Here is a 23,342-nt window from a genome sequence, read left to right on the forward strand (position 1 = left end):
ACATAATGTATTTGTATTTTATTCCTATGATCCTTTGTATGCTTATACACATATTTTAAATTTATATCTAACTTCCACACATGAGAGAAACCATGAATCCTTTGTCACTCTGAGCCTGTACATTAACCACAGATAAGGAAAGGGCAAAAAGACAGATACATGAAAACTAAGAAGTAATTATATCAGATAAAAGGTCTAGGAAAAATATTTACTGGGATAAATATTAATAAGGACATAAAAGAATTCAACAAATGGAAACTTAAAATTACATGTGATAATCATGTGGGCCTGTTAGTACATCTATACTCTCAACTACAAGGGTGACTGAGACAACAGGAGGATTTGAATCATTCAAGGTTATCTTGGACAATGCAGTAAACCCAAGAGACAATGACACAGAGACAGAGAAAATCTTTGTATATAATGCCTGGCATATAATAAATACATAATTCAATTATGCTATTATTTTATTACTCTGATTATTCAGTCAGTGTTCATTGCCAATCAACAGATTGAAACACTAATAAAAATCCAGGATAGTTGTTCTGGAAATGATAAAACCAATAATTACTATATTTACAGACAGAACTTTTAAACCCTAACTTTAATTTTCTGTTCTATATAATATACCAGCACATGGCGCCAGCTGGAATTCCATGGCAATCCAAGTAATTGAATAGCATTAGGAAACACATATGAATTTCACAAACTCACACTAATGACTTCTAAATGATAAAAGTCGTCTACATTATGTTAATGTTCTCAAAGGAATTTGTTTATGCTATCTTTAGTCCTCTGCAATAACAATCTAGCTTAACAAAACCATCCAACAGTTGGTTAAAAGGGCTTATGATTCTATAATAACTTGATACTTAGTGACTTTAAAGGCATCTAATTATGTTTTAATTAGCATATCAATGAAATATAATTGCCAAGTGCTTGAAAACAATTGTTAATTTAAGTATTGTCTCTGAAATATGACATATACATTTGAAGAAACTGTTTGACAATTAAGAAGCAATATCAATATGTTCCTTTAAAATTTCTTCTGATATATAAGTGAAAAAAATCAAATTACTGAATTGGATTTTTCCAAAGCAATAAAGATATTAGCTTTTTTCTTATTCAAATGGACACTTCTCAAGTAATTTCAAAATTCTTAATCTGGAGAAATAATTATCCAGAATCAATTAGTTATTGTGAATTCAGATGTATGGAGTTGAATATTTTTATTTTGAATGTAGAAGTTCTTGGAAGATAAAATTATATTTTCTTTTGCCTGATGTTGGGGGCTCCTTAGCTCCTCTGAGGTTGAGATCCAGAAGATTGTGGTTCAAAGCCAGCCTGGGAAGAAATGTCCGTGAGTCCCCATCTTCAAAATATCTAGGGAAAAAACTAAGCTCCAGGCTTGCCTTACATAGTAGTATCTGAGCCATGAGCAAGCAAGCCTAGTGAAAACAGGCAGTCCTGAGTTAAAGCCATGGCACCAGATCAACGCAAGCGCATGTGGGCACACACACATACACACACACTTACACTTTTGTGTTGGGTAATAGAACTTGCTATCACTTAAGTTGTTAATCGCTTTGAATAATGTATATTTTGCTTTTGCAAAAATTGAGCCTGTATACGTATGCATAAACATGTATATACAGACCTGTGCATGTATAGACAAACACATATGTGTGCGATATGGTTAAAACTTGTTTACATATGTATGTAAGCATAGAAAGCCTTCCTTTATTAACTCTAAGTCTTGCAATGATATTCTCAGTACAGGTAAGAGCTAAATTATCACATGAATCATCTCTTATAGCTGCACATTTAATCAAATTTTATCCTTGTGTTGTGTATAGTAAGCTGGATGATCATACTTTTAAAAAATAATGTCCCTGATTGCAAGTTGGTTCTTAAAAAGTGTTACCTTTCCAAATATCAATTTTCAATTGTTTTAAATACATTTAAAAAACTTTTTTGAACTGTTTTATATAAAATAACTTAATATTTTTAATCTGGAAATTGCGGTTCCCCAGTTCAGCCATCCATGCATGAATAACCATTGTCACTTCCAAACCACTCTCAGTGCATCTTATGTTACAGATGCAAGGCACAATATGTAAACTGCACATGTTAATAATAAAAGGTGCCAGTATGTGAAGAACATACAACAATATGTTGTCCTGAACCTAGATATACTTGATGATTTTGTGGCCATATTTATTACAAAAATCAGATCAAGAAATCTACACAAACATAAAAGATCAGAGGTGAATAAGAGCTATGTACTGTTTGCTATAACCTTACTATGCCAGATCGACTTCCAGAGAAGTTCATTGCATAACCTGAAATTCATCAGTCAAAATCTAACACTGAAGAAACATTTCACTGCAGAACAAAGCTTGTTACGCACACTGGGGACACTTAACTAGCAAATTACAAATAAAAGAATATAAGACCAGTAACATGGTAGCTCTGATTCTTGTTTTATTCTGGATTATACATCAGCAAGATTTCTTTTGACTGCCTTTCTTAGGTCTAGACTTCTTGATTCTCTTTCATAGGGCTGTACTAGAGCACCCTGAAAAGAGTTGCTTTAACTTCTGTTCTCTTCACCCATTTCCCCTATCTCGGGGTCTAGGGTGAACTTCTAAAGAAAGATACATAGGCCACATGTTTTCCCTCATTTCTGATAAATAGAACATGCCCATAAATCTACAAGGAAACCCAGTGGACAGGAAAAAAACAAATATTTATACCTGGACATGATTAACCAAACAGCAATGTAAACATGCACACAGTGAGAACAAAGGAGGATATTCTTAGGAAAGGATCACAAGGGCTCCATAGCTATGTGCATAAGATCATATAAATGTTGTGTATAGAGATGAACTGCAAGAAATGGAAATAAGGGTTTTTTTTTTTAAAAATATGCTGTTGGCAGTGCTTCTTTTCTCTTCCTTACTTCCTTTACTCCTTCTTTCCTTCCTTCCTTTCTCTCGTTCTCTCTTTCTTTCTCTTTTTCTCTTTCTTTCTCTCTTTCTCTCTTCCTTTCTTTCTTTTTCTCTCTCTTTCTTTCTCTTTCTCTTTCTCCCTTCTTTCCTTCCTTCCTTCCTTCCTTCCTTCCTTCCTTCCTTCCTTCCTTCCTTCCTTTCTTTCTTTCTTTCTTTCTTTCTTTCTTTCTTTCTTTCTTTCTTTCTTTCTTTCTTTCTTTCTTCTTTCCCTCTTTCTTCCTTTTGCGTATTCCCTTCTGTCATCCCTGTGTTTTATTTCTGTACCCTTTTTCATGTATCTAAGTTTATGTGATTTGGGGAGAGGAAGGGAAAACAGAAATGGTGGGACAAAAGATGAGCCAATTCAACAGCAAAACTCACTAGACACTATGTTGGAAATGAACCAGATAATTTTCAGGGAGGGGAAAAACTGGGGGAGAATAAGGGAGGGGCGAACACTGTTCAAAAGGAAATGTATTCATTACCTGAATTGTGAAACTATAACCCCTGTACATCAACTTTACAATAAAATTTAGAAAAAGAAATTACAGAAATAAAAATAGATTTGTATGGCTGAGTGGCTTTCCTCCTATTGCAACATCTCTTCCACAAGGATCAAATGCAGGCCTTATATGTAAAATTATAAACACTGATAATTCAGCAATACTTGTATCACTGAATGCTGATACTGTATACCTTATTCTGACCATCTCCTATAAGCAAGAGAGCATCAGAGTAATGAAAGAAATACAGAAAAATGGATATATTCATTTTATAATTTTTTCTATATTAGCTGGATTGTGAACAAATATGTGCTTTCCTTTGGTCTTGAAGAATGTCAATTTTATGTGAGGAAAAATTAGTGAGCAGGAAAATAAATATTAAACATGAGTTCAATATGAGTGAATCAACCACACATATTCAATAAGGCATCTTTTAAAATAACACATAAACAAGGTTATGTATTGATTATTTGATGAAAATGTGGCCAGAGGCTTGAAATAACTTTACATATATTTCCTATGGGAGCAATGATTCAGTAATTTCTGATTCAGTGCATAGAAGCTTTATGAAAATAAATATCATGAATAACCAGAATTGACTATATCTATTAAGAATGTTACTGGGGAATGGAAGTATGGCCTTAAGCAATTGAGAGAGCTGCCTGCACAAGTGCGCAACTAACACTCGAAGGAAGCTGTCAGAAAGGAAGAACAGAACCCTTAGACTCTGAAATGGGAGTCTGTGGGTCGAATTTTTTCCTCCTCTGGGCATCATTAGCACTGTGCTAACAGCTTTACAACTAATTGAATTAGGCCCACCAATATGATCTAGAATAATAACTCTTAATTAGTGTGAACTGACTATGGACTTGAACCACAAATATAAACTATCTTCACCACACCATTTAGCTCAGATTTTCAGTAGCTGGAAACTATGGCCTGGTCAAGGAAACACAACATGGAATATCAAGCCCTGTTTAAATCACAATTCCTCTTACTTGCTCATAGAATAATTTTTAAAGTCACTGGTCTAGAAGAGTTGTTTCAAGGACAAGAGATTTTTGACCACCAAAGATATTTTTCAAAATCACGAGGTACTTTTGTTGTAGTTGTAAATGGGCCTGGTGGCTATTAAGGTGAAGCAAGGAATAAGGATGTGGGTGCAGTACAGCCCAGCAATCACAACCTCACACTGCAAAGAATGATGCTGTCTAGAGATCAGGAGGACTGAGTCTGGCGATTAACAGTACAAAAGGATACTCATAAAAATTATCTAAATATAGAGCTCCATTCTGACACAGATGCGCCCCTTCCGGTCATCTACCTCAAAGATTACAAGCAAGACTATACCAAAGCCACCAGCACAACTATGTTCATCGAAGCACAATTTGTCATCGCTAAAATATGGAACCAACCTAGATGCCCCTCAGTAGATGAGTGGGTCAAAAAAATGTGGTTGATATACATAATGAAATTCTATGCCTCTATCAGAAAGAATGGCATTGCCAAAATTGTAAGGAAATGGAAGGACTTGGAAAAAATCATACTAAGTGAAATGAGCCAGACCCAAAGAAACATAGACTCTATGGTCTCCCTCACTAGGAATAATTAGTGCATGGCTAGGATAATCCTAGCAGAAGATCACAATAGCTATGTCCATATGAACACATAAGACTAAGTGAGATGAACTCCAAGTTATGGAAACAAGTGATTTATAATTGTTGCTGTTATTTTCAACATTCCATGTGAAATTTTGCCCTTTTTCTTTTGTCTTTCTTTTCTGTGGTTTTGCCCCTGCTATCACTGCAACTTATATTGGTCTCCTGGGTGTTGTATATATATGTATTGGAACAAGGGAAGGGAATGGGAATGTCAAAATCGAGAGACAAAAGATAAAAATACAAACCAATACAACAGCAATACTTACAAAATGATATGGTATAAACCAACTGCATGACTCATGGGTGGGCGAGATATGGGAAGGAAGGAAGGCAGGGAAAGAACGAGGGAGGAGGTGACAAGTTGGATGAGAAATGTACACACTGCCCTTCATATGAAACTGTAACCCCCCTGTACAGCACTTTGACAATAAGAAAATCAATAAAAATGTTTAAAAGTATATGTGTTTAAAGCCCTTAAACATGATTGCCTGTATTTCCTCATACCAAAAATGTTCATTTATATGAAAGTGAGCATTTGAATTTATTAAACCATTCTCCTTAAGATAAGCTATCAGAAGTTCAGTAATTAAATTTATTTCTAAAGGATATGAAATTATGTCTTTCACATTAACTACTGGATATGATACCTTATCACTAATGGTGATTAATTTGAAATAAAATGTTGGAAAGATGAAGGAAAATAGCATACACAACTGATGTCAGTCAACTAAATATTGACAATGAAAAATCATACTTAAGTCATATAATGGCCATAACATATCATGGTGACACATTTGAACCTGTTATTATTGTTTGACTAGTCTCAAATTTATTTTCCTTTTTGCACTTGTTGGGCTTAAATAAATGGGTGTTGATATAAATATCAATTAAGAAGAGAATTGGAAATTTTCCAGGTATATATTAATAAAACCAAAAGAAATTGTAAGAATATGAATATTATTTCTCTTCATAAAGAATCAATAAACAATATTGGCATAAAACAGAAAATGATTTATGTAGAACAAGGTCTAGATCATTCAATGAGAGGGAAATACAATAGACTGACTGAAAAAGAAAAGAAATTATGCTTGATTTGTGGCCAAAAATAGCAATGACATTGTTAGCCATAAGAAGCCAAGAATAGTTACTGAAACTTCATTGACACAGTAGTGAGTTGACTAGGACAGCAATTAGACTTATGAAAGGAAACAGACCAATAGCAGATACCAATACCAAGAATAATAAGCTCTTCTTTCTTTTTCAGATAAGTTACATTGGAAGTATACAAATAGAGATAAATTTGACAAGGCATGATGACTTTTACTTAAAAATTGTGATGCCGGGGCTGGGGATATAGCCTAGTGGCAAGAGTGCCTGCCTCGGATACACGAGGCCCTAGGTTCGATTCCCCAGCACCACATATACAGAAAACGGCCAGAAGCGGCGCTGTGGCTCAAGTGGCAGAGTGCTAGCCTTGAGCGGGAAGAAGCCAGGGACAGTGTTCAGGCCCTGAGTTCAAGGCCCAGGACTGGCCAAAAAAAAAAAAAAAATTGTGATGCCATTGAGCCTCACCAGGTAAAGAAGAGACGACATGTTAATAAATGCAGGCATATAGTATAGTTTACAAATATTAATGCATTAGGCAATTCAATACTTCCAATTCAAAACATAAAAAAATGAAACCTTATGAATCCCAAGGCAGCTTTCCACAGATTTCATAAGCTGACTTTAATATTCATATGGAGATAAAAGATCAATGAAACAAATTTTTTTTTTATTTTAAGGTTTTATTATCAAACTGAATTACAGAGAGGTTACAGTTTTATACATTAGGCATTAGATACATTTGTGGTACTGTTTGTTACCTCGTCCCTCATTCCCCCCCTCCCCCCTCCCGCTTTCCCTTCCCCCCCCATGAGTTGTTCAGTTCATTTACACCAAACAGTTTTGCAAGCATTGCTTTTGTTGTTGTTTGTCTTTTTTTTTACCCTGTGTCTCTCGATTTGGGTTTTCCCTTTCAATTTCCTAGTTCTAATACCAATATACACGATTTCCAATATACTCAGATAAGATACAGAGATAGTGTAGGTACAACAGGAAGGTGATACAAGAACATCATCAATAATAGAAGCAACATTTACACATGGGAAGTTGAAAGTAGTTACAACTGTGATATAACAATCATTTCCATAACATGGAGTTCATTTCACGTAGCATCATCTTTTGTGATCATAAGGTTATAGCTATTGGGCTCTTGTGATCCTCTGCTATGACTTGCCTAAACCTGTGCTAATTATTCCCTATAAGGGAGACCATGGAGTACATGTTTCTTTGGGTCTGGCTCACTTCACTTAGTATAACTTTTTCCAAGTCCTTCGATTTCCTTACAAATGGAGCAATGTCATTCTTTCTGATAGAGGCATAAAATTCCATTGTGTATAAGTACCACATTTTCCTGATCCATTCGTCTACTGAGGGGCATCTGGGTTGGTTCCAGATTCTAGCTATGACAAATTGTGCAGCAATGAACATTGTTGTGCTGGTGGCTTTAGTGTGTTCTTGTTTGAGGTCTTTTGGATAGATACCCAAAAGTGGAGCTGCTGGGTCATAGGAGAGTTCTACGTTTAGCCTTCTGAGAATTCTCCATACCGCTTGCCAGAGAGGATGAACCACTTTACATTCCCACCAGCAATGAAGTAGGGTTCCTTTTTGGCCATATCCCCTCCAACAATTTTTTTTGTTAGTTTTCTTGATACAGGACATTCTTTCTGGGGTGAGATGAATCTCAATGAATGACCGATAAAGATCTTCTCGCAATCTGTGGGCTTTCTGTTTATCTTGCAAGCTATGTCCTTTGCTGTGCAGAAGCTCTGCAGTTTGATGCAGTCCCCATTTGTCCAACCTTTCTTTGATTTGTAGACTTTCTGCGTCTTTGTTAAGGAAGTTCCGTCCTGCGCCAAGGAGCCCAAGTGTTTCTCTTACTCCTACAATTAGTGTTTTCATGGTGTCTGTATTGATTTCAAGGTCTTTAATCCATTTGAAATTGATTTTGGTGCAGGATGATATAAAAGGATCTAGTTTTATTTTGTTGCATGTGTTGAGCCAGTTTTGCCAGCACCATTTGTTAAAGAGGCTATCTTTCTTCCAAACTATTGTTTTAGCTCCTTTATCAAAGATTAAGTAGGCGTAGTTCTGTGGGTTCATTCCCGGGTCTTCAATTCTGTTCCATTGGTCTTCAGGTCTGTACCGGTGCCTATACTAAGCTGTTTTTATTACTATAGATTTATAATATAGCTTGAAGTTGGGTATTGTAATTCCTCCAACACTGTTCTTCTATTCTAGTAGCTTGGGGGTAGAGTCAATGGGGTTATTTAGGTATAGGATCATGTCATCTGCGAAGAGAGAAAGTTTAACTTCATCTTTTCCTATTTGGATCCCCTTTATATTTTCTTCTTGCCTAATTGCTCTGGCTAGGAATTCTAGTACTATGTTGAAGAGCAGGGGAGAGAGTGGACATCCCTGTCTTGTTCCTGATTTTAAAGGGATTGGCTTTAGTTTTTCACCATTTAGAGTTATGCTTGCTGTTGGTTTGTCATAAACTGCCTTGATTATATTCAGGAATGTTCCCTGTAATCCCAGTTTTTCCAGGGCTTTTAGCATAAATGGGTGCTGGATTTTATCGAATGCTTTTTCCGCATTAAGTGATATAACCATGTGGTTCTTTACCTTGCTCCGGTTGATGTGGTGGATTACATTAATTGACTTGTGTATATTGAACCAACTTTGCATCCATGGGATGAATCCAGTTTGATCGTGGTGTATGATTTTTTTTTTGATGACCTGTTGAAGTCGATTGGCCCAGAATTTGGTTGAGAATTTTTGCGTCTATGTTCATCAGGGAAATCAGTCTATAGTTCTCTTTCTGTGATGAGTCCCCTGCCTGGTTTTGGGATGAGGGTTATACTGGCTTCCTAGAGTGTGTCTGGTAGTGAATGTTCTCTTTCAATTTCATTGAAGAGTTTGAGAAATACTGGTGTGAGTTCTATTTTGAAGGCCTTGTAGAATTCTGCAGTGAATCCGTCTGGACCTGGGCTTTTCTTGGATGGGAGACCACTTGTTGCTGTTTCTATTTCAATACTGGATATGGGTCTGTTTAGAAGGTTTAAATCTTCATGGTTGGGGAGATGAATTTTTTCTAGGAAATCATCCATTCTTCTAAGTTCTCAAATTTGTTGGCATAAAGGTTTGCAAAATAGTCCCTTATTGTGTTCTGAATTTTGGTTGTTTCTTTGGTGATGTTAACTGTTTCATCTCTTATCTTCTTTATTTGAGTGCCTTCGTTTTTTGGTCAGGTTTGCTAGAGGTCTGTCTATCTTGTTGATTTTTTTCAAAGAACCAACTCTTTGTTTTGTTGATTCTTTCGATGGTTTTTTTCGTCTCTAATTGATTTAGTTCTGATTTGATTTTAATTATTTGCTTCCGTCTTTTGACTTGGGGTTTGGCTTGTTGTTCTCTTTCAAGGAAGTTAAGGTGCTTCCTTAAATTATTGAATTGCTGTTTCTCCAGTTTGTTGATGTATGCACTCAGAGATATAAATTTTCCTCTGAGTAATGCCTTTGCTGTGTCCCAAAGGAGCTGGTATTTTGTGTCCTCATCTTGGTTGAATTCCATAAAAATTTGAATTTCTGTTTTAATTTCTTCAATATCCACTGATGATGGTTCAGCAGTGTGTTGTTTAGTCTCCATGAATTGTAGGATTTTCTGCGGTGGCTGTTTGAGTTGAACTCTAATTGTAGTCCATTGTGGTCTGAGAGAATGCAGGGAATGGTTTGGTACTTCTGAATTTGTACAGATTTTCTTTGTGCCCTAAGATGTGATCTATTTTGGAGAATGTTCCATGTGCTGCTGAGAAGAATGTGCATTCTGTTGTTGCTGGGTGGAATATTCTGTAGATGTTGATTAAGTCTATTTGGTCTATGCAATTGTTTAGTTCTGTGGTTTCTTTGTTCAGTTTTTGGCGTGTTGATCTGTCCAGAGGTGATAGTGGAGTGTTAAAGTCCCCAACTATCAATGTGTTTGGGTCTGTGAGTGTTTTTAGAGTCAGTAGTGTTTGTTTGATGAAGTTGGGTGCTCCTGTATTTGCTGTGTAGATATTTAAGATGGTTATATCTTCCTGTAGGAGAGTGAAACAACAATTTTTTTTTTTTTTTGGCCAGTCCTGGGCCTTGGACTCAGGGCCTGAGCACTGTCCCTGGCTTCTTCCCGCTCAAGGCTAGCACTCTGCCACTTGAGCCACAGCGCCGCTTCTGGCCGTTTTCTGTATATGTGGTGCTGGGGAATCGAACCTAGGGCCTCGTGTATCCGAGGCAGGCACTCTTGCCACTAGGCTATATCCCCAGCCCTGAAACAACAATTTTTAAAAACAGAAATAAATGGGTCCCTAGATATAGGGTACTAAAATGACTCTTACTTCACGTAGTGGTTGAATAACATGAATACAAATACTATGCCTAAGAATTTGTCACATTATCTTATGAGTATATTACCGAATGTGTGTACAGTGTCAAAATGAATCACCAATAAAAGAATCAAACATTTCTTCTCACCATGCACCAAAATATTGGATGAATACAAGTCAATTAAATATAGAAACAAAATTAGAACTCTTCATAAAAAGTATAGGGAAAATAGGGATAGGATAAAGGGAACTTTCTTTTTATGTCAGTCATGGGGCTTGAACTCAGGGCTGGCACATTCCCTGAGATTTTTGCTCCAGGCTAGTGCTATACCACTTTGAGCCACAGTACAACTTCTGGTTTTCTTTTGGTTATTTGGAGATAAGAATCTCATAGACTTTCCTCCCCTGGCTGACTTTCAAACATGATCCTCAGATCTCAGCCTCGTGAGTAGCTAAAATTACAAGCGTTTGCCATCCCCACCTGACTTAAGCAGATACTTTTGAGGGAGAAAATTTGATCATACTAAATAAAACACTTTAAGAAGTATGTTTGCTGAAAAGCAACATGAAGACATAAGCGATAGATGAATTAGTTATATGAAAAAAATACTGAGAAAGTATAATCATAGCTTTTAGAAATCCAGTAATATTAGAAATGGTATCGAAGACTAGCCAGAGCTCCCCAAATGTACGCACAAAGCAAACTAAACTAATAAATGTTCAAACACAATAGTGTTAAATGTAGTAACATTTAAAATATTATGGTATCACTCCCTACATTGATTTTTTTAGTTAATAAAATGATTATCAAATAGAAGCATAATATGTCAGACTGCAGTGTAGAGCATTCATTTCTGTGACTTCAGTAGGCTGGAAAAAGGAATCAGGAAGATGGAGAATTTGAGACCGCCTCGGCAGCAAAGCAAGCCTTGTTTCAAAAACAAAGGAATGCAAAAAAAATGAACAAAAACAATAATAAAGGATAATGCTTCTTTTATTTGATTCTTTAATCTACTTAATTTTTTTACTTAGCTAATAGCTAAGTGATTGCTCACCTCCAAAATAATAATACAGATGATAATCCTTATCTTGATATTTAATATTTTAGCTTTATCATGAGAGTTCTATAATGTATTTTGATATTTCAAGATGTACAAGATTTGTTGCCACTTGTTTGAAAGAAGTGAAGATTTCTTTTCTAAAACTCTTGCCTATGTTATGGTTTCTCATTGGCAACTGTGCATAGTGTAACAGATGCACTGATAATGTCCATTCACACGCATTGCTATTTTAAGATCTCTCAGTGGCTTAAAAATGACCTCATCCAACTATCTATACTGTCTTTGATTCCTCTCTTGTATGCTCCATGCTGAAAACAATCCGTTGGAAGTACCTTCAAAATAAATTCAAGTTCATACATTTCCCATCTAGTTCCAGTGTGGTCTAGTTATTCTTCATACCTATTATCTCTTTTCTAAGTAGCTGAAAAATATCTATTTTTTTCATTCTTGCACCACTCAAAAATGTAAAGTGGTTTTATTCCATATCCTTTAAAACTCTTTCATACTCTATTATGGGTTATGGAGCCCCAAATACTAATCTTAGTTGTTTTTCCCCCATCAATGTCACATTCTCTTCTCTATCCCCACACACTGTACTTTGTGATATTTGCCTTGTTTTTGCTTAACTAGACAAGGTCATTGCCCTGCGGGATTCTATATTTGTGCACAGCTTTGCTTCCCTCCTTGTCTAGCTATGTTTCTGCTCCTTGCTTAGTTTAATCTCTGACAAATGTCAGTTACTGCAGAATCTTTGAATTCTATCACTAGTGGCCAGTAGCTTGCTTTCTTTGTTTCCCACAATACATCATTCCAACTGAAATCACCAACTTTTCTAGCCCTTGTATATTGTCCACTGTCTTTAGTAAAATCTGGCTTCTCATGAGTAGCTTAGTGGAAAATTGCCTAGTCGCAAGCTAAGCATTTACTATATGTTTTTTTTTTAAATAATAAATTATTACTACTCTATTTAGGTGCCAATAACAGAAGTGGGAGACAATTTATTCCTATGGAATTAGCTTTAAAATGAAAAGAATTTAAACTACTTTTTTAGATTGGGGGGTTGAGAAGTGGGATTTTTAATATAATCCTATTTTGAAAAGCAGCTTTTAAACTGTAGTTTGCAAATTTCAAGCCGAGTTAAACCTGTATCTGTATGCTTCTATGTTTGATGGGACTTTCCACCAATTTTGAGCACCACTGATTCAGAGTTTAGTTTAACTAAATCAGTGGAAGCAAATATAGTTGCTTTGTGCATGACCAATGTATTCCTTGGCAGTAATTCATCTGCACGAGGCAAAGCCACCTACTGTTTTGAGAGTACAACCATTCCTTTCTATTATTGCAATCACATTACTCCAGAGCTTGACAGTGATGAATAAGTATATCAAAAGATGGAGAATTTTGCACAACAGTGATATAGTAGACCAGCCTTTCAAATAGCCACCTGTCTTTTTCCAATAGGAACTTGTAATTTTAGTGCTGGTCAGGGATAAATAAAGAATAGTGATTTCCATCATAAATCACTGCTATTTTAAAATTTAAAAAATACCACCCCATTCAATTTACTCTAAATTTATTAAGTAAATAAATTCATAGGATGAATTAAGCGAGCTGTTAACAATCCTAGTTTCAAACTACTGCCCCATTTTAACTGCAGTTAAAAATAAATTATTTCATACCTTTTTATGAATCTTGTCCATAACTATATAAAAAAACAGTATATCATAATATATTGCACGAAAATATTACATGTGAGTAATGAAAAAAATAGTGAGTTTATTAATTGACCAACATGCATTCTCCAACCTGACCAGCACTGGTCAGAATCCTTAACCAAATCATGTTATCTTTTATTATGATTACTTAAATTAACTTAAATGACTAACATCAGAAAAGAATGTGGGAGAGAAGATGGCACCGTCACAATAGGGAGGCACCCCAACTCGCTCCAACTGACTAGTGAGCTGGGAACTACATCACCCAACACCCCATCAAGAATCAAGCAAACCCAACAACCAGAAGCCACAGAGAAACATGGAAAACAAAAAAAGAACAGAAAAAGAAGCGCATATAACCTGCACGGAGCTGGAAAATCTCCGTGGTACCCCTCCCCCACCCGCCAACCCTGGCTCTAACAGGGCCAGGCTAGACAAGGGGACCAGGTGCCAGCAAACCAACAGCTAAAACGTCACGCCAGGAGCACAGAGTCCAGACAGCAAGAGCTCCACGTACCCCAGAACTGAGTGCAGACCACCAAGACAGATGACAGCGGCGAATGACTGGAGGTGCAGGGACCAAACAACTGGGATCAGATTTAAGCAGCAGGGGAACCCGGGGTGCAGACAGGGAGAGCCGGGGCCGCCACCACCAAACTACTGATCGCTACACCCCAACACCTCAGCCCGAAAAATCCACAGCAGCGTGGGACAAACACTCAACCCAGGACCAGTAAGTTCCCCATTACCCACCAAACCCCCCAAATAGGAGACCAGCTCTAGCAGGGACCCAAACCCTACAAAGAAGGTAGAGCTCCCTGCCTCCCCCTCCCTACCCTAGGGAATAAAGCAGCTCCATGTCTGGCAGCACTAAGGCCTCTGGGAGGACACGGGAACTAACAGAGGTGGAGCAGCACCAAGGCCTCACCCCCCCTCCAAGCCCCAGCAGAGCCGCCTGAACCTGGCTGCACCGGCACCGCCCCCTCCCCAGCAGGGGCCGGGGAACTGGTAGGCATTGGAAGCCCCAGGCTCCCTGGTGAGCAACACCAGCACAGCAGGGTCACCTGGGCCTGAACACACACCCCCCTCACAGCGGAGGCACAGAGAGTCTGCAGGCACCAACCTGCACCCAGACACTTGATCCTGCAGGGGCCGACGCATACCGCCCCCCCCCCCCACAACAAATTCACGAGAGGACACAAACACCCTCCAAAAACTCAGGCAACTCATCCCCAAAGGAAGCACTAGAGTGCACACGCACATGCCCCCTGGAGGGCCAGTGTGGGCCAGTGTGCTAGCCCCCCCAGGAGGAGGACCTCTTGCCCAAATCCCCGTGGGAGCGCACAAGCGGGCACAAGTGAGGGTGACAACCTCAGCAACAATCAAAAAGGTCACTCTCACCCATTGGGCAGTAAGGTTCAACAGCCAAACTCAAACCCAGAGCCAGGACACAAACAAGTCTCCCACTGACAGACCAGCGGGAACCAGAACAAAGCCAACCCAGGGAAGCTACCCACAGATCTCCAGATGTGCAAATCACAAAGAAATATAACTAATTTCATCAAAGGGCAAGCCAACTCACCAACTCCAAAAAAGCAGTATGACCTAAGAGGAGATGGAGGATAAAAAAAAACAACTGAGGCTATGATACCAAAAATGATGGAAAGCCTCAGAAACGAAATCAGAAAACAATTCCAGGAGTTTAGAGTGGAAGTCTCAAAAGACCTCCAGGAAGCCAATAAAGAAATGGAAGCAAAAATGGATACAGTGCAAACCTCCATTAAAGAAGACCTTAATATCCTGAGAAGCAAAATGAACGAAAAAGTAGATTTAAAATACAACTCTTTAAAGGAAGAAATTTCCACTATCAGAGCTGACTTGGCAACCATAAGTAGCTCCCTGACATCCATAAACTCTGCACTTGAATCCACAGAAAAAGATTTGACCATATTGAATCCAGAATCTCTCTCTTGGACAATGATGCAGCCGACAAGGTCCAGAAAATTACCACACTCCAAGAAACGGTAAAGCACCGGGGCAGACTAATCCAGGAGCTAGTGGACAAAGACAAGAGATATAATCTGCACATAATTGGTATAGAGGACGGAGCCATATAGCAGAGCAGAGGGCTTCAACATATTTTCAATAAAGTGATTGCAGAAAACGTCCCCAATCTCACAAGGGATCTTATACAGGTAACTGAAGCCTATAGGATGCCTGGCAGACCAGACCCTAGAAAATCTTTGCCCAGGCACATAATAATGAAGACTACAGATCTCAAGAATAAAGAGCAAATTTTGAATGCAACCAAAGTGAAGAAAGAAATTTATTACAATGGGAAAAGGATCCAAATAACAGCAGAACTCTCCACACAAACCTACCACGTGCGAAGAGAATGGAAGAACACCATCCAAGTCCTACAGGCCAACAACTGCCAGCCTAGAAAAAAATATCCAGCGAACCTGAAGTTCATATTTGATGGGAAAACCAGATCTTTCCATAGCAAAGAAGATCTAAAGGAGTATGTGAATAAAAAACGAGCCCTACAGTGAATACAAGAGGGGAACCCCACCCAACAGAAATCATACAAGAAACACAGACAGAAACAGAAGAAACTACAATAGCCAGAGCCCAACAGAAAGAGCAGCTCACTAAAGACAAGAAAGAAAAAAAAAGGAGAGGAAAAACAGCCTAACAGGAAAATGGAAGGAGAAAAAACACCCTTATCCTTGATCTCTTTGAATATAAATGGTATAAACTCTCCAATAAAGAGGAGCAGACTGGCAGAATGGATCCACAAACAAAAAGTTGCCATTGTTGTCTACAAGAGACCCACCTTACAGCAAGGGATAAAAACAGGCTCCAAATGAAAGGATAGAGAAAAATCGTCCAAGCAAATGCACCTACCAAACGGCAGGAGTAGCCATCCTGATCTCAGACAAGCTGGACTTCTCATTAAAATCAACTCAAAAAGACAAAGAAGGTCACTACATTTTAATACAAGGAAAAATCTAGAATCAAGACATCACGGTGATAAATGTACCGAACAAAAGAGGCCCTACATATGTCAAGCAAATTCTCACAGAACTACAGAACAAGATAGACCCAAACACAATCATATTGGGTGACTTTAATACCCTCTCTCCAAGAGACAGATCCAACACCCAGAGAATTAGCAAGGGAGCTGAGGACCTAAGGAACACCATATCCCAAATAGATCTGACAGATCTGTACAGAATCTTCCACCCTACAGAGACCCAATAGACCTTCTTCTCAGCAGTCCATGGATCATACTCCAAAATAGACCATGTCATAGCCCACACAAAGAACCTCAGCAAATACAAAAGTATTGATGTCAACCCATGTATTATATCTGACCACAGTGGAATAAAGGTAACCCTCAATAACAATGGTTACCACAGAGGCTATATATGTTCTTGGAGGCTAAATCCCACACTGTTATCCAACACTTGGGCCACAGATCAAATTAAAGATGAAATTAACGAATTCATAAGCCACAATGACAATGAAAATACATCACAAAGAAACCTATGGGACAACGTTAAGGCAGTACTGAGGGGCAAGATCATTGCCCTCAACACTCACATTAAAAGAATGGAAGCAGAGCAGGTGAATAACCTCACGATGAAACTAAAACAACTGGAGAAACAGGAAATGACAGAATCTAAAATGACTAGGAGGGGAGAGATCACAAAGATTAAAGAAGAGATAAATCTGATTGAAAATAGAAAGACCATTCAACAAATAAATAAGAGTAAAAGCTGGTTCTTTGAGAAAATAAATAAAATTGACAGACCCCTTGCAAGACATACAAAAAAAGAAGAGAAGAGACTCATATACGTAAAATCAGGGACTCCACCGGAAAAATCACAACAAATACACACGACATTCAAACAATCATAAGGAACAATTTCCAGAACATCTACTCACTAAAAAACAATAATTTTACAGAAATGGATCAATTTTTAGCGAAGTATAAACTGTCCAAACTGAACCAAGAAGAAATAAATCAACTAAATAAATCAATAACATACAGCGAGATACAGGGGGTAATCAAGAACATCCCAACAAAGAAAAGCCAAGGCCCAGATGGATTCACCAATGAATTCTACAAAACCTTTAGTGAGGAGCTAATACCAATATTCCTCAAACTCTTCTGTGAAATAGAAACAGAGGGAGAAATCCCAAACTCATTCTATGAAGCTAATATTATACTCATCCCCAAACCAGGCAAAGACCCAACAAAAAAAGAGAACTACAGATCAATATCACTAATGAACACAGACGCAAAGCTCCTCAATAAAATATTAGCTAACAGGATCCAGAAACTGATCAAGAAAATTATACACCATGACCAAGTAGGCTTCATCCCACAGTCACAAGGATGGTTCAACATCCGTAAATCAGTCAATGTAATCCACCACATCAACAGAACTAAAATCAAGAATCACATTGTTATCTCACTTGATGCCCAAAAAGCCTTTGACAAAATACAACATCCATACTTATTAAAAGCTCTGGAGAAAACAGGAATAGATGGAACATTCCTCAAAACAATAAAAGCCATATACAACAGACCAACTGCTAACATCGTATTAAATGCGGAGAAACTAAAATTATTCCCCCTAAACTCAGGAACAAGACAAGGATGCCCACTCTCCCCACTTCTTTTCAATACAGTGCAGGAATCCCTAGCCATAGAAATAAGACAAGAGGAGGACATCAAAGGGATCCCCATTGGCAAGGAAAAAATCAAGCTATCCCTATTTGCTGATGACATGATCTTATAACTGAAGGACCCATAAATCTCAGTCCCCAAACTCCTACACCTAATAAACCATTTTGGCAAAGTAGCAGGATACAAAATCAATCCACAGAAGTCAGCAGCTTTTCTGTACACCAGCAATATACAAACAGAAAAGAAAATTATGGAAATAATTCCTTTTACAGTAGCCAAAAAAAGAATAAAGTACCTAGGGATCAACCTAACCAAAGACGTGATGGACCTATTTAGTAAGTACTACAAAAATCTAATAAGGGAAATCAAAGAAGACACAAGGAGTTGGAAAGACCTCCCATTCTCGTGGTAGGCAGAATTAATATAGTGAAAGTGGCCATATTGCCCAAATTGTTATATACATTCACTGCAATCCCCATCAAAATACCAGCTACATTCTTCACTGAAATTGAGAAAGCAACCCATAAATTCATATGGAACAGCAAAAGAGCTAGAATAGCCAAAGCAATTCTAGGCAAAAAAAAGCAATGCAGGAAGTATCACAATACCAGACTTCAAGCTCTACTATAGAGCCTTCATAACAAAAACAGCCTGGTGTTGGTATAAAACAGACCTGAAGACCAATGGATTCAAATTGAAGACCCAGAAATAAAACCGCACTCTTACAGTCAGCTGATATTCGACAAAGGAGCTAAGGACATACAATGGAATAAACATAGCCTCTTCAACTACTGGTGCTGGGAAAACTGGGCAGCCATATGCAGAAAACTCAAGGTGGACCCCACCCTATCCCCATGCACCAAGATCAACTCAAAATGGATCAAGGACCTCAACATGAGACCTGAATCCTTGAAACTACTGAAGGACAGAGTACGAAAGACGCTAGAACTTATAGGCACAGGAAGGAACTTCTGAATAGAGTCCCAGGGGCACAACAGTTAGGGGAAAGACTCAACAAATGGGACTACTAAAAATAAAAAGTTTCTGCACAGATAAGATCATAGCCACCAAAATAGAAAGACAGCCAACCATATGGGAAAGGATCTTTACCAGCACAGCGACAGACAAAGGCCTAATATCTGTCATCTACAGAGAACTCAAAAAACTAAGCCCCTCCAAGCCCAGTAAACCAATTAGGAAATGGGCAAAGGAGCTAAAGAGAGACTTTACAAGAGAAGAGGTAAAAATGGCAAAGAATCATATGAGGAAATGGTCAACATCCCTGGCAGTAAAGGAAATGCAAATAAAAACAACCCTGAGATACCACCTCACTCCGGTTACAATGGCCTATACTCTGAACTCAGGCAACAACAAATGCTAGAGGGGGTGCAGGGAATGAGCAACCCTACTCCCTTGTTGGTGGGAGTGAAATTCGTACAACCACTTTGGAGAACAGTATGGAGGTTTCTCAAAAAGCTCAACATAGGCCTACCCTATGACTCAGCCATACCACTCCTAGGCATTTATCCTGAACAACAAGTCCCAAGATATCAAAAAGACATTTGCACTTCCATGTTTATTGCTGCACAATTCACAATAGCCAAAATATGGAAACAACCCAGAAGCCACTCTACAGATGAATGGATCCAAAAAATATGGTACCTATACACAATGGAATACTACATTGCGATTAAAAATGGTGAAATATTGGTATTTGCAGGGAAATGGTCAGAACTTGAACAAATAATGTTGAGCGAGACAAGCCTAGAATACAAAAAACAAAGGGGCATGATCTCCTTGATATATGACTATTAAGAAAGGGAGATGGAGAGACAGTAGAGACCCAAGTCTGTGAAACCAAAAACTGCTTGTCAAACGGTATTTCCTACAGGTGTAGGTAAGCGACCCTACATTATGAATCCAAAACCAAACAACTACTCAACATATAAAGGTCAAAAATAGACCTCTCAGTGGATTACAATAGCTCAAAAGCTATGTATGTACATTCATATAAGACTACTGTTGACATATTGTCTACTGTCAACATTACATTTAAAGCCCTAGGCGAATTCTCTTTGGCGTAGGCCACGTGGCTACTGTATATGTTTTTGGTACACTGTGTATTGTATATATGTCTACCTGACCTAGGGAAGGGAAAGAAAAACAGGGTGTAAGATATCACAAGAAATGTACACACTGCCCTACTATGTAACTCTACCCCTTGTGAACAACACCTTGTCAAAAAATTTTGTTTAATTAATATATAAATTATAAAAAAAGAATGTAATGCTTTTCCAGCCTTGAGGGTGAAAACATGATTAACCTCATATTGTAAGTAAACAAGTAGGTCTGAATGGAAATTAGATCCATTTACAAGCCTTGGTGATGGAGGGAGTTATGATGTTTTAATTGAATGTAAGCATCTGAGCCCATATTCTCTTCCATGCCTCCCCAACATAAGCATACTCTTTAATGAGTTCTCAAACAAGGTAGTTTTAACTGTCTACTATCTCAAGCAAATTCTGATATCAGTAGATTCTCATATGTTTTTCTGACTCCAGGAGCATCTGATTATTTGAAATTACAGAATATTTACTACACACTAAAGATAAAAACAGAATAATGAAAAAGTGAAGGACATAGTTGGAATTAGCATTTTTCCAGCTCAGTATATTTCAGCCTCTAAAGCATACATTAAACCAATATGACTTGGCCATTGATGACTTGTCCTATAATGCGCTTTCATCACCATGTGAGGTGCTATCCTGATATACATTAAACTATTATAAATTCTCCACTCTGGGATTATGCACTAAAGACGTGTTTGGTAGGCAGCGTAATGTTTTTTTCAAAGATGTCTCAATTTAATCTGCAGAACGTGTGGATATATTATATAGCAAGGAAGACTTTGCTAAATTTTCTAGGTCTGCCTAACCTAATCCATGAGCCCTTGACAAAATATAGCCTTTCTCAGCTATACCAAGAAGGCATCTAAGAACAAGGACTGATGAATTGGATTAAACTATATACCTCTGCACAGTAAATGAAATAGTCACTAGACTGAAGAGACAGCTAGCAGAATGGAGAAGAGACAGCTAATGAAATAATCACCAGAATACCCAGGAAGCTTGAGAAGGTAAACTCTCAAAGAATTAAGATCTCAGTTAATAAATGAGACTGTTAACTGAATAGAGATTTCTCAAGGAAGAAGTACAGATGGATAATAAATACACAAAGAAACATTTAACACCCCTTCCCATAAAGGAAGGCAAATCATTTTCTTGATGTATTCAACAACTGTACAGTACCTACGCTGTTTGCATAGCTTGACTATGGTGAATTGGCCTATGCTGAAAAGGCTTCCTCTACAGTGTACTGACTTCCATTCCTTTGAATATACATGCAAGAATGGATTACATAGTAATTGTATTTTTAACTGTTTGATAAATCACCTTACTGATTTCCACATGGTTGCACGAGTTTACATTCCCACTCATAGAGTATATAGGCCTTTATCTTGAATCCTGGCAAGCACTTCTTTTTGTTTGTGCTCTTCTTGGTAGCTGTTTTGAATAGAGTGAGGTAAAATCCCAATATCATTTTTTGTTGTTGTTGTTTTGATCTGTGATCATTTTATTTATTTATTTATTCAAATTTTTATTATCAAACTTATGTACAGAGAGGTTACAGTTTCATATGTTAGGCATAGGATACATTACTTGTCCTGTTTGTTACCTCGTCCCTCATACCCCCCTCCCTCCTCTCCCTTTCCCTTTCCCTCCATGAGGTGTTCAGTTCACTTAGACCAAACAGTTTTGCAAGTATTGCTTTTGTAGTTGTTTTTCTTTTTTTACCCCGTGTCTCTCAATTTTGGTATTTCCTTTCAATTTCCTAGTTCTAATACCAGCATACATGGTTTCCAATATACTCAGATAAGATTACAGAGATAGTGTAGGTACAACCACAGGAAGGTGATACAAGAACATCATCAATAATAGAAGCTACAGATACAGATGGGATGTTGAAAGTAGTTACAACTGTGATATAACAATTGTTTCCATAACATGGAGTTCATTTCACTTAGCATCATCTTATGTGTTCATAAGGGTATAGCTATTGGGCTCTTGTGATCTACTGCTGTGACTTGCCTAAACCTGTGGATGCAAAGTTGGTTTAATATAGGCAAGTCAATTAATGTAATCCACCACATCAACCAGAGCAAGGTAAAGAACCACATGGTTTTATCTCTGGATGCGGAAAAAGCGTTCGAAAAAATCCAGCACCCATTTATGCTAAAAGCCCTGGAAAATCTGGGATTCCAGGGAACATTCCTGAATATAATCAAGGCAGTTTATGACAAACCAACAGCAAGCATAACTCTAAATGGTGAAAAACTAAAGCCATTCCCTTTAAAATCAGGAACAAGGCAGGGATGTCCACTCTCTCCCCTGCTCTTCAACATAGTACTAGAATTCCTAGCCAGAGCAATTAGGCAAGAAGAAAATATAAAGGGGATCCAAATAGGAAAAGATGAAGTTAAACTTTCTCTCTTCGCAGATGACATGATCCTATACCTAAAGAATCCCATAAACTCTACCCCCAAGCTACTAGAGCTGATCCAAAACTTTGGCAAAGTTGCAGGATATAAAATAAACCCTAAAAAATCAATGGCCTTTCTCTATGCTAATGACCTGAAGACTGAGGCAGAAATCAGGAATGTAACTCCTTTTGCAATAGCCCCCCAAAACATAAAATACCTAGGAATAACCTTAACCAAAGAAGTGAAAGACCTCTTTGATGAGAACTTTTAAAGCTTGAAAAACGAAATTAAGTCAGAACTGAGGAAATGGAAAAACCTCCCATGCTCCTGGATTGGGAGGATTAATATAATCAAAATGGCAATATTGCCAAAGGCTATCTACAAATTCAATGCAATACCCATTAATATCTCAACACCATTTTTTAATGAAATAGAGGAAGCAATCCAGAAATTCATATGGAACAATAAAAGACCTAGAATAGCAAAAACAATCCTAAGCAGAAAGAACTGTGCTGGAGGAATTGCAATACCCAACTTCAAGCTGTATTATAAAGCTATAGTAATAAAAACAGCTTGGTATTGGCACCAGAACAGACCTGAAGACCAATGGAACAGAATTGAAGACCCAGAAATAAACCCACAGAACTATGCCAATGTCATTTTTATTGGCATTTCTTTTATAAACAATACTGTATATAGCAGTCTGAAATACTTC

This window comes from Perognathus longimembris, chromosome 21, assembly GCF_023159225.1.
Source record: "Perognathus longimembris pacificus isolate PPM17 chromosome 21, ASM2315922v1, whole genome shotgun sequence".
Taxonomy (NCBI): Eukaryota; Metazoa; Chordata; class Mammalia; order Rodentia; family Heteromyidae; genus Perognathus; species Perognathus longimembris.